Source organism: Centroberyx gerrardi, chromosome 21, assembly GCF_048128805.1.
Source record: "Centroberyx gerrardi isolate f3 chromosome 21, fCenGer3.hap1.cur.20231027, whole genome shotgun sequence".
Classification (NCBI taxonomy): domain Eukaryota; kingdom Metazoa; phylum Chordata; class Actinopteri; order Beryciformes; family Berycidae; genus Centroberyx; species Centroberyx gerrardi.
Genome location: NC_136017.1, coordinates 3,675,360 through 3,687,972, shown reverse-complemented (window position 1 = coordinate 3,687,972; position 12,613 = coordinate 3,675,360).

Here is a 12,613-nt window from a genome sequence, read left to right as displayed (position 1 = left end):
CGTCCCCCTTGACTGGCTCTGATATGTTCTTGTCTGACGTTTAAAAAAAAGCTTATCTGCCTCTGTCCTTGGAGACGGAGCTGCTCCGGAGGCAGAAATAATCTCAAGCCTCGGAGCCAAAGAAGGGTTCTTTGTAGCGCGTTAGCTAACTGGCTAACTTGAATGACAAAGAAGGAACTCTGGTTAAAATATAAATGCATATGAACGGCAATTACTTATTTTTTTATTCCTTCATGACCATGGCATCATGATGTTGAAGATCAGAAGCTAACTAGCTTACCTAGATAGCTACAGGCTAGTATGGCTAGTTTGAACTTGAAGGTCAGCTAGCTAACTAGCTAACCTAGATAACTTAGTATGGATAGATTGTATTTTTTCATTTAGCAGCAGAGTGCTAGGCTTCATAATATTAGCTTCCTCCTCTCTTACCTCTTGTCTTTTTCACCGGGCTTCAGACTAATGTTACTTAACCAAGAAAAACTGTGGTTCTTTGGCTCCGCCCACTGAGGTTCAACTCAACCAATGAGATTATTTCTGCCTCCAATCTGCAATTTTATTATTACATTTCGTAGAACTCTTTGACTATACATGATCATTCTAGGAACAGGAATATTTTGGTATATCTACTCCAACCCTTGCACTCCTTAGGTTGATTGTAATATTGGTGATTTCGAAATTTAAGCATATTCTACTGTTGAATAGTGTTGACTAAATGCCTAAAATGTAAATATAATGGTTATAGCACTGAGAAGAAGCTCACGGTTTAAACTAAAACATCTTAGTTCTCACACTTTTCTTGTTGAAGCGCTTTGTGTCATCTAAATTAAATTTTTCTATTATTTACACCACCTCTAGACATGCTCATTTTTTCTCAACAGTACACCGGTTGTTTTCCTCCTCTGATTTTCTCCACTGCACATTGCTGACATAAGCCATGCCTAGCTGAGCTGAGCTGAGCTGAGCTGAGCTGAGCTGAGCTGAGCGGCGCCACGCTTGCTTTTGACCTAATGTCATTTGAGTCAAATCACTTTTATCCCAAACTGTTTACCTTTTTTACCTTGTGAACTGATGAACTGTATCTCACCTCCTCTGCAGCTGCAGCCACACTGAATGCCACACTGCGTAGTGACTGATTGTGTAAAGTTATATTTGTAGAGTGATATGAATAGTCTACTGTCTATTGTATGCCTTGAACTGTCGCTTTGCGCCGTATGTTAGGCCCAACTGTCCCTGCACCATGCGTCAGTGTGTACTGTGTTACCATGTAAGATGTCGATATTGCACCAGTGCCAAAGACGAATTTGGGTGGCGTCAAATAACGGCACCGAAACGCCTGGAAATACAAGTCTCAGTCTTCTTCTGTACATAATCCAACCTTCACTACATGGAACAACCCTGAAACACAAAGGATTTTAGGTATAAGGCAATAGATGTCGACATCTGATAGCCAGCAGTTCCTCATTCTTTGAAAGCCTAGCAGGACAAAGTGAAGTCTAGACTTATTCTCATATTCAGCCGTTAATTCACGTGTTCTTAACTGGTGTGAACACCACAGAAGAAGAGACAGACAAGTCCATCGTGTTAGATAAAGTTACAGGGACTGGAGACTGGAGATTTGTTTTGATGACAGGTTACCAAAACTCTGTCCAATGAACAAGCTACTTGTGAGTCATGTGACTTTTGTTTACAAGCCCTGGTTGGCTTGTAACTGCACAGCGTGAACCTAAATGAACCAAACACAAAAATGCAACAAAGGAAACTTTTCCACTCTGGTTCGGACCAAAGAAAATGTACTGTATGTGTGATCGCAACCTTAACGTACACAGTGAATAATAAGTAATTTAGATTCTGTGATGTGCATTACACCTAATGTCCTTTAATCCTAATGATGTTGATCCAAAGCCTTTCCTCTGCAGTTCACTGTATAATATGAGTAACAGGTATCAGTGCCTCACCTTGGTGTTAGAAGATCAACAATTTTCAACCCTTATTGGCTGCATCTGAATTATAAAAAAAAGTCACTTCTTAAAACTCATCTTTACCATTTTGCTTTTATGCAATGGCCTTTTATTATTGTTTTTGACCTCTCTTTTACGACTCTTGCCTTGCTTTTACATTTGTTACCTTGCTTCTATTGCTTCTGCTGTTGATTTTAGGTGTTTTGTTAGGGTTCACTCCACCCATCAGTCCAGGGGTTCAAACCAACACCCTTCCAGCTGCAGACTCACAAACGTCATGCTTTTATAGCCCATGAGCATGCAGCATAGTCGCTGGATTTGTACACTAGGAAATTAAAAAAAAGCCGTGTTTATTAGCACATTTTGTTTCAACCTATAAAAGTGCATTCTTTGACTTTCAACAGTTTCCTCTTGGTTCCATCCAGGTGTTGATGTTCTCCTGCAGACGTTTCATGTCAGATTTTCCTCGCTGCCTCAGCACTCTCACTCACGCTCGGAGCTCCAGTGACAGTTTCCAGGGACCGGCTGTCACTGTTTGACGGCCTGAATTAACAAGAGACTGCATTAGCCGCAATCTGTTCAAAGGCAGCGCGGCAGCTGCAGCCGAGGCGCCGCGGCTCGCGCCAGGCTCCCCGGGACGAGGAGCCACCGTCTTGAGATGCGGAGGCGGATGAGCAAACAGAGCCGCTGATGTCGATGTCGACGTCCCGCCTTGGCAGCAGAGAACACGGACGGTCTGACTGTCCTCGTCTGTGTCTTTTGATTCAGCTCAGGACAATTCAGTTTAAAGAGCTTCAATGGCACGATGAGAGCATTCATACAATACCAGTGCAAAACATAATACCAATATATCTCAGATTAAACAGACAAGACATCACACATTTACAGAAACAGGAACAAAAAATCTGACTTTCTGGCTTTCCATTTCATCTGTCTTTCTGGAAGGGTGGATTTACTACTACTACTGTTAATACTACTACTACTACTATTAATACTACTACTACTACTACTACTACTACTACTACTATTAATACTACTAATACTACTACTACTACTATTAATACTACTACTACTACTACTACTACTACTACTAATAATAATACTACTACTACTACTACTACTACTACTACTACTACTATTAATACTACTACTACTACTACTACTACTATTAATACTACTACTACTACTACTACTACTACTACTACTACTACTACTACTACTACTACTACTACTACTAATAATAATAATAATAATAATAATAATAATAATAATAATAATACTACTACTACTACTACTACTATTAATACTACTACTACTACTATTAATACTACTACTACTACTACTATTAATACTACTACTACTACTACTACTACTATTACTACTACTACTACTACTACTATTAATACACTACTGCTACCACTATTACTACTACTACCACTACTGTTATTACTATTACTACTACTACTGCTGCTACTACAACTGTTATTACTCCTACTAATACTACAGCTACTACTGTTACTGCTACTGTTATTACTACTCCTGCTACTACAACAATTACTACTATTACTACTGCTGCTGTTACTACTACTACTATAACTACTACTACTACTACAACCACTACTAATACTACTACTGCCATAACTGCTACTACTACTACTACTACTACTACTACTACTGCTGCTGCTACTACTACTTCTACTACAACTACTATTAATACTATTACTACTACTAGTACTACCACCACTGTTATTGCTACTACTAATACTACCACTATCACTAATACTACTGCTACTATTACCTCTGCTATGACTACTACCACTACTATCATTACTATTATTATTAGTACTTCTAGTCAAGTTTATTTATACAGCCCTTTTACCCCTACTTTACTACTATTACTACTTCCATTACTATGACTAGTACTATCACTACTACTGCTGGATTTCTCCCATCATGGAGGAGGATCACCTCCTGTCTCACCTGTAATATCTCCACTGTAATATCTCCTCTTTGCTCAGGTCATGTTCAGGTAATTGGGACTTTCACACCCTTGAGGAATAATAGAGAATCTGAATGAATAGAACAGAGTTTCATTCGAAAATTAGATATCTAACATATGAACATTCATGGATACATTACATGGACTGCATTATAATAATAGATAATAGATTTATATGTAAAGTACACCTGTCTTATCAGCCTAAATCCCAGTGTTGGCTGCAACAGACCACAAACTGCCCACAGGACATTCTTGTGTCTGGTCAGAGAGCAACCTCCAGGATATCAGCGATGGACCACATTGATACAGACCCCTATATCGGTCTAGCTCCAGTAATAACAATCATTATCTCTTGGAGATTTAATTTCAGACAGGAAGGCTTATGAGCCAAATGCTGAGACTGTGAAGTGCTCTACTTAGAGACGGAGACAGTCTGGGCTTTTTTTAAACCGGCCAAGCAACAGAGATTCACTGGCAAACAGACAGACAGACCATCAGAAAGAAAGTCACCAGGAAATAAGGCCAGCACCTGAGGTATGGACCACTGGTTCTCAACGTGGGGTCCAGGGACCCTCAGGGGTCCTTGAGGGGAGTTCAGAGAGTCCCTAGTGAAACAAGCAAAAACTGACAGACTTGTTAAGTCATTTTTTCTTGTCTCCAGACTTATCAAGCTTATTTTAGGATTGTTTTTGTGAAATCATCTCACTGCTCTGGCAGATAATTTCACCGGTTTCAACAAATGTGACTTTTTTCCCAGGAGAATGTAACTTGTTTCAGGACATTTTCTTGGTAAAAGTGAAATTCTCTTGGGGAAAGTTTCTTGTTTCCAGATTTTCTTCATTGTTTTATGATGATTTCTTCAAAGAAGAAGTCATATTGGCGTGAATCAAGTGAAATTTACTGAAACCAGCAGATTATCTGCCAGTGCAGTGAGAGAATTTGACTAAAAATATCATGAAATAAGCTGATAGGTCTGGAGACAAGAGAAAATCACTGGACAGCTTCCAACATTTAATTTCACTGTAATACAATTGAAAATTGACTAACTTGAAATGGATCCCAAGTAGAGAACGTATAAAAATGACTATTCTCATCATAGGTTTCACCCTCACAGTAGACAGTTATACATTTTAATACTAAACAAGGCAACAGTAAACTTGTCTTCTCCCATGAATGTTGAAGTCTGTCTGGGCCAATCAGGAACAAATCTGTCACCTTGTTTTGGGCTGTAGTTTCCCTTGGGCCGGAGTCATTTTGAAAGCTGGAACGCAGCGGTGAGATGCATCACTTCCCCAAGTTTTGTCCAAATTGGATCAGTGGCATCAAAGATTTTGCAAGTGACACATGGATGAGCGAACAGGATGTATTACCCCCTTCCGACCGTTATTATATCTTTTTAAAGGGAGTTACAGACTATATATATACAGAATATAATATAATCATAAACATGCCCTTGACAATCACATAAGACAATTAAGTCAAAACACAGTGAAAGAGAATAAATAGCTGAAGAGTTTGGCTCCAAAAATGAAACATCCACCACCTGAAAAACTCGACTCCTGCTCCTGAAAAAGTCTTAGTGACATGAAAACCAAACACATGGTAGAACATTACTGAGGCTAACCTGGATAAATAAAGGTTAAATAAAAAAATAAAATAGAACATTTCAGGAGCGATTCGAAGCCCTTTACACCTAAAACAGCAACGTTTTGACTAAGAAGTCGTTTACATGAGAACACAGTGGTGAGATGCATCATCCCCCCCAAGTTTTGGCAAAATCCAACAATTAAACAAACATTGTAGCGCCCCCCTTAGGTCCATCAGCATAATTTTGAAAATGCCGCAACGGAGCAATGACACGCATCATTCCCCGAAGTTTCGTCAAAATCTGATCAGTGCCTCAACTGATCAGTGTAATTGTGAAAATGTGAGAACACAGTGGTGAGATGCATCATTCCCCCAAGTTTCGGCAAAATCCAACAAGTAAACAAACATTGTAGCGCCCTCCTTAGGCCAATCAGTGCAATTTGTTTTTGAATATTTTAATATTTTCATAGGATTTGTTGACAGTAAGCAATGCATTAAAAAACACCAGCCTTATCCTTTAAGTTTCATGAAAATCCGATTTGCGGCCTCCGACATATTGTGTGTGACGTACACACAATTAAACAAACAAACAAACAAACCCCCCCCCCCCCCCCCCCCCCCCCCCCCCCCCCCCCTTTAGGCCAATCAGTGTAATTTTGAAAATGCCGGGACGGAGCGATGACACGCATCACTCCCCGAAGTTTCGTCAAAATCTGATCAGTGGCGTCTGAGATTGTGGGGGACAAACAACAAAAATCTTCCAAAATGGGACAAAATGTGATGAAATGGACGTCTGTTTTTGTCTGTTTGCGAGTTTGTGACATGAAAATGTTTTTGAAACCCTGAATTGGATGAGAGTGGAGGCAGGATACAGAACCAAGCAGACAAAGGACATTAGTGGATGAAATTTCATGTAGGTTGGTGTGTGTGTGTGTGTGTGTGTGTGTGTGTGTGTGTGTGTTTGTGTCTGGGAGGTGGGCGGTATGTGCTGTATGCCATTTCTGCAATGCATGTTCCTGTGTTAGGGCACGTTTCGAGTGCACGTGTGTGTGTGTGTGTGTGTGTGTGTGTGTGTTTGTGTGTGTGTGTGTGAGCCACCACTGTCACTGTGTATCACGGTGGCTCGAGCATTGGCAGCAGGCAAAGCGAGGGGATGAGCACACTCTACACACCCACACACACACACACACACACACACACACGCACAGAGCCATTATAACTGCCATCACTAATGTAGATGAATGTGAAAAGATGTTTTGGGGAATTGTTTGGATATGTGTGTGTGTGTGGCAGGGTAAGAAATTAACTTTTTTTCCAAAGAGCATTTTTTGTCCCTTGACTCCTAAAGAGGCATTTTAGTCTTTTTAGGGCCAATTTTAATGAAATGAAATAAATAAAACAACATTTGTGCTCAATTTGTAGCACTAAGATTAGTTCTTCTTCTTTCCCACTGCTACAAACTGACATCAGACCTTCCAGAAGACTCTCTGTCCCCAACCAGTCCATTTTTCACCCTCCATTGTTGAGTTTTTTTTACCGTATTGGTTGTTTTATTTTTTGTTGCTTCAGTGGTTTGTGTTGGTTCAGCAGTTTCTACAGCTTCAGGCTGCGTACTCGCTTGTTTTCTGATCAGAAAACGCTCCATTTTTCTCTCCCAGAACGCACTGGGAAGAATCGCCTGGTCATCTGCTCCTAGAAATCTCCTACGGTGGCCCACAGGGGACAGCAGTCACATTCACGCATGAAAATATATGACAACTCAACAAAAACTTGCAATGCAAAAAAGCCTACTCCTAATTACAGGGGTATTTTTTGATTTCGCAGGCATTTTATTAATTTTCAAGGCCGTTTTTGCCCCGAGCCCCCGGTAACTTCTGACCCTGATGTGTTCAGGTGCTGCTGGGAAAGGCCGACATCTGGGACTTCCAAGTTGGGCTGCTAAACAACGTTGCTTTCACATGCTAATTTGTCAGGAAATCAAACCAGGAAGACGAACGATAAACAAACATGGCCGTCCTGCAGCTTAACAAGCTAATTCAACAAACAAATGTCAGTTGTGATGGTTAGTCTGGCTAACAACAAACATATAATAAAGCTGCATGTGTATAGAAGTGTTTTCTTACTGTTGACTGACACAAAACTAGATTTTTCTGCCATGTTGAGAAAGTTCATTGTGTCACAACTTGGAAATTCGGGCAGCACAATTTTTCGACTTCATCATCTAACTTTGAGTGGGGCTTGTGTGAAATTTCCAAGTAGAAAATTCATTTTTCTGATATATCTGATAGGACATGAATGCAGCAAGTGTGTGCTGTGTGGAAACATATGTGGCATTTCTGCATGCTTATGTGTGTGTGTGTGTGTGTGTGTCTGCGTGTGTGTAGCATAATAAGCAGTTTGGTGCTTTCATGCTTCCATCTAATGCACCTTATACCACGAGTGCTTACATTTTGAGTATGGATGGCCCCAGTGGGAATGGAGCCAATAACCGTGTGTGTGTGTGTGTGTGTGTGTGTGTGTGTGGTTCATGACTGAGAGTGAACATTACAGAACATTATGGCTCAAATTCCCATTCACTTCTTACTCCCTCTTGTCATCACCTTTGAATCATTCACAGCGCTAAAACCTCCAGTCTCATTCTTTTACATTTGACAAGGAAAATATTCAGTTTTTTTTTGTTTTTTTTTTCTTCGGTTCCATTCATGTCTCATGCTTCAGCGCTTTTGGACTTTGACTTAAAAAGCCTTCTATTGAAAGCGTCCCGGCTGGAGTTGACATCTTCCGGTGTTCAGTGAGTCATCTGCATAATAGCAGGGCTTAGAGACTGAGCCAGTATGTCGGAGTAAAGGCTCTTTCTGTACATTTTCCATTATAAAGTCGCATACATTTCCCTTTTTGACTGGATTTAAAGAGTTTGTTGTTGTTGAAAATGGTTCATGTTGATGATGGCTGAGCTGTAATCTAGACCATATGAATCTATTGCTGAACATTATTATTCAAAATGACAAATATCACAATTTGTGAAATGACAGTGGGGCTACAACTGCAGATTGGTATCTCTTTTGTACTTTTGTTGGCATATGTTTAAATTTAGAAGAACAGATTGAGGTTTTAATGAATAGAATAAACCTGATGGAGTAGTTTTAGTGTAGGGAAAAAAGTCAGATGAAAAACCAGACATGAAGATTCAAAATGCAAAGTCTCTCTAATGAGTAAAAACTAAAAAAAGGTGCAGTTAGATGTCTATTGGCACTGAACAACAGATTTCTTTCCGTACCTTTCCACGCTTCCAGACCTGAAGATGGGCTGGTAAACAGGAGAGTGCTGGGGTTTTTTTTGGGGGGTAATTTTTTGTAATTTAGATTAAAGCACACAAGGAAAGAAGAGGAAAAATATTACAGATTTGTGCCGGTGAGATGAAAAACCCCAAGAGAAAAACATCTTACCTCAAAACAAGCACAAATAACAAACAAAAGACTCTGATGAAAGATGGACCAGACTCCTGCCAGCTGTCTGTCTGTCTGTCTGTCTGTCTGTCTGCCTGTCTGTCTGTCTGTCTGTCTATCTGCACTGAACAACAGTTTCCTTTCCTTTCCTTTTTTTTGTGTGCAAGCCTCAAACTTTTCAATACCCAGAGATGATCAAATTCATTTTTCATTCTTCCCCTCACTCTGCAGACGGGCGCGGGAACCCGGGTGAAAGAGTGTAGAGCACAGCTTCTCCTTTTCCCCCGACAAAAAGTAATGAACCCGAGGAGCTTTTTGAAAGCTCCGAAAAAATAGCCGCGAGATACAGAAGCCGCTGAGTGACTTGTATCCTGCTGAGCTGCGGCTTGATCTGGGTGAAGGGCAGGGCAGCTCCGCCAGACAGAGCGGAGAGAAGGTGGATGGATGCAGGTAATTGGGCCGAGCAGCGCGGGGCCAATTCCCCTCTTCCTGCACAACATGCCTGTCAGGCCCGGGCGGCTCGGTTTGGTGTGGTTTGGTTTGGTTTACTTTAGTGTAGCTGTGATTTAGTTTAAAAGCTGCACTAGGCAAGACTTTTATGTAGGAAAAAAGACCCATCAAGTCATCTTAAATCACAGATTTGGGCAGCAGCAGAGAAGAGCGTCCCGTCAAGATGCCAAAGATTTGCCCTGTTTGCCCAAATGAAATTCTGGTGTGGATGTTTCTCCGATAAAAGAGTGTAGAACCTGCACACCATGCACCAATGGAACCTTTATTTAATAGAATCACATAGACAACGATTCAACCCCAACGGAAGAAGATTAGGGCCAGGTGAAAACTGTAATCTCAGAATAATAATAAAGTGAGAATTCTGAGAATAAAGTCAGAATTCTGAGTTTAAAGTCAGAATTCTGGGATTCTGAGAATAAAGTCAGAATTCTGGGGTTCTGAGAATAAAGTCAGAATTCTGAGTTTAACGTCAGAATTCTGGGGTTCTGAGAATAAAGTCAGAATTCTGAGTTTAAAGTCAGAATTCTGAGTTTAACGTCAGAATTCTGGGATTCTGAGAATAAAGTCAGAATTCTGGGGTTCTGAGAATAAAGTCAGAATTCTGAGAATAAAGTCAGAATTCTGAGAATAAAGTCAGAATTCTGGGATTCTGAGAATAAAGTCAGAATTCTGGGGTTCTGAGAATAAAGTCAGAATTCTGAGAATAAAGTCAGAATTCTGAGAATAAAGTCAGAATTCTGGGATTCTGAGAATAAAGTCAGAATTCTGGGGTTCTGAGAATAAAGTCAGAATTCTGGGATTCTGAGAATAAAGTCAGAATTCTGGGGTTCTGAGAATAAAGTCAGAATTCTGGGGTTCTGAGAATAAAGTCAGAATTCTGAGTTTAAAGTCAGAATTCTGGGATTCTGAGAATAAAGTCAGAATTCTGGGGTTCTGAGAATAAAGTCAGAATTCTGAGTTTAAAGTCAGAATTCTGGGGTTCTGAGAATAAAGTCAGAATTCTGGGATTCTGAGAATAAAGTCAGAATTCTGGGGTTCTGAGAATAAAGTCAGAATTCTGGGATTCTGAGAATAAAGTCAGAATTCTGAGTTTAATGTCAGAATTCTGGGATTCTGAGAATAAAGTCAGAATTCTGATCTTGACCTTAGAACTCAAATAGATTTTTCACATGTGGCCCTAATGTTCTTCCACACAGCCCTACTGGGTCTTCATCAGTTCTCAATATGAACGAAATTCGGAGCCTGTATATACAGATTAGAAGCAGTAATGGCCGCCCCCACCTGCTGTATCCACTATTAACTAGTGGGAGGATTGTTTTTGTCACCAGGGACGTTTCAGAAACTTCCCTAGAGCTCCGTCCAGAGAAAGCTGACCGAAAAATCACCATTTGTACCGGCTATATCCTGGGGAGGGAATAATATTTAAAGCTGCACTAGGCAAGATTTTAATGTAAAAATACACCTGTTTCAGCCTGAATCACAAAGTGGGGATGTAACAGAGAAAAGCGTCACACCCTCAGACGCTGTAGATTCATCCTCATCATTAAATTCTGGTGTCGGTATGCTCACTGGTGGGAAATTGAAACTTAAGAGTGAAATCCAGACTCTCTCCTGGATTTCCAAGATCAAGGATTTCCAGGATTTCTGGGTAATGAAGTAAAAATGTTTTAATCACTTCTCGCTGCCATTCGGAGCCGCCAAAGTGCGAAGTTGCCTAGTGCAGCTTTAATTTAGTTTAAAACACACAAATAAAGAGAGAAAACTAATTTGTCCAGATGAGATGCAAAAACCCCAAGTAAGAAAGTAAGAAACTAAGAAATAACAAATAACAAAAAAAGAGAAAAGAAGGATGACAAGAAAGGGTGATCGCTGATATGAAATTATGTTCACCACTCGAGAGCTGGAAGAAATATTATTTGCAAATATTTCTTTCCCTTCACTTTAACCCACAGGATGGAGTTCATCACACCGGGAAACCCAGTGAGCACCAGAAGATTTACACATATTTACATATTACGTATTTGAAAGTCAATTTTTTTGTATAAAACAATTCACCCATCCGTTTTTGCATTGTCCTCCTGATGCGGTAAACTCCACCCATCATGTACTCTAAGCAGGTTGAAACAAGCGCTCCATTTCACTTGCAAAATAGTGTTTATCACAGGTCTCGTCTGCTCAGAGAATGATGTGAAATGGATCGAAGCCAATATGAACTAATAAAAGGCTGATGATGATGAGACCGAGTTGGTATGTCCGTCACAAGTCATGACACGACAAGTCGGTCTGTAACTTCAGTCATCTCCAAGTATACTTTCATTCGAGCTCGTAATGTGATCCGTGACATTAAAGCATAAAGTCATTCTGGACTTTAACCTCCCATAACTGATACTAAAGCTTTGTGGTTTTGAATCCATCACCTAACCTTTGATACTGAGCTGCCACGTCATTTACAAAGATAAGGAACAAAAGCTCGCAGGTTTGCCTTAGGAGACGTGAATGTGTCCATCAACTGCAAAATACTCAACCTGTAACTGCTCACTCATTGTAATTTACTCTAGATAAGAGCATCTAAAATGTAAAAACGCTAAATTTTAAGTTTTAGTTAAAGTTGCCCTGTGTAGAATTTTTTCAAAAGCTCACAGGTTTGCCTTAGGAGACGTGAATGTGTCCATCAACTGCAAAATACTAAACCTGTAACTGCTCACTCATTGTAATTTGCTCTAGATAAGAGCATCTAAAATGTAAAAACAGTCAATTTTAAGTTTTAGTTAAAGTTGCTATGTGTGGAATTTTTATATCACCAGTATGTCATTGTCAAATTACTTGTGATACCTTGGCCTAATGACTGTAAACCAGTGAGTCCATGTTGGAGCTGATTGGTCTCCTCTATCTCACTCCTGTTAGTTCTCGTGTTTCTCCACATTAAGACTACATTTCCCATAAGCCCCGTTGCTTCCTGCCTCCCCCCCTCCCCCCTCCCTGAAGAGGATCAACATGTCACGATCCAGCAGATTTCCCTCCAGATCCCCCAGGTGGAGAAACAATGGAGGATGCGGAGTAGAGGCTGGCAGTTTTTTCAGCAAACATCTCACTCGTTTAGGGCAATTATACTA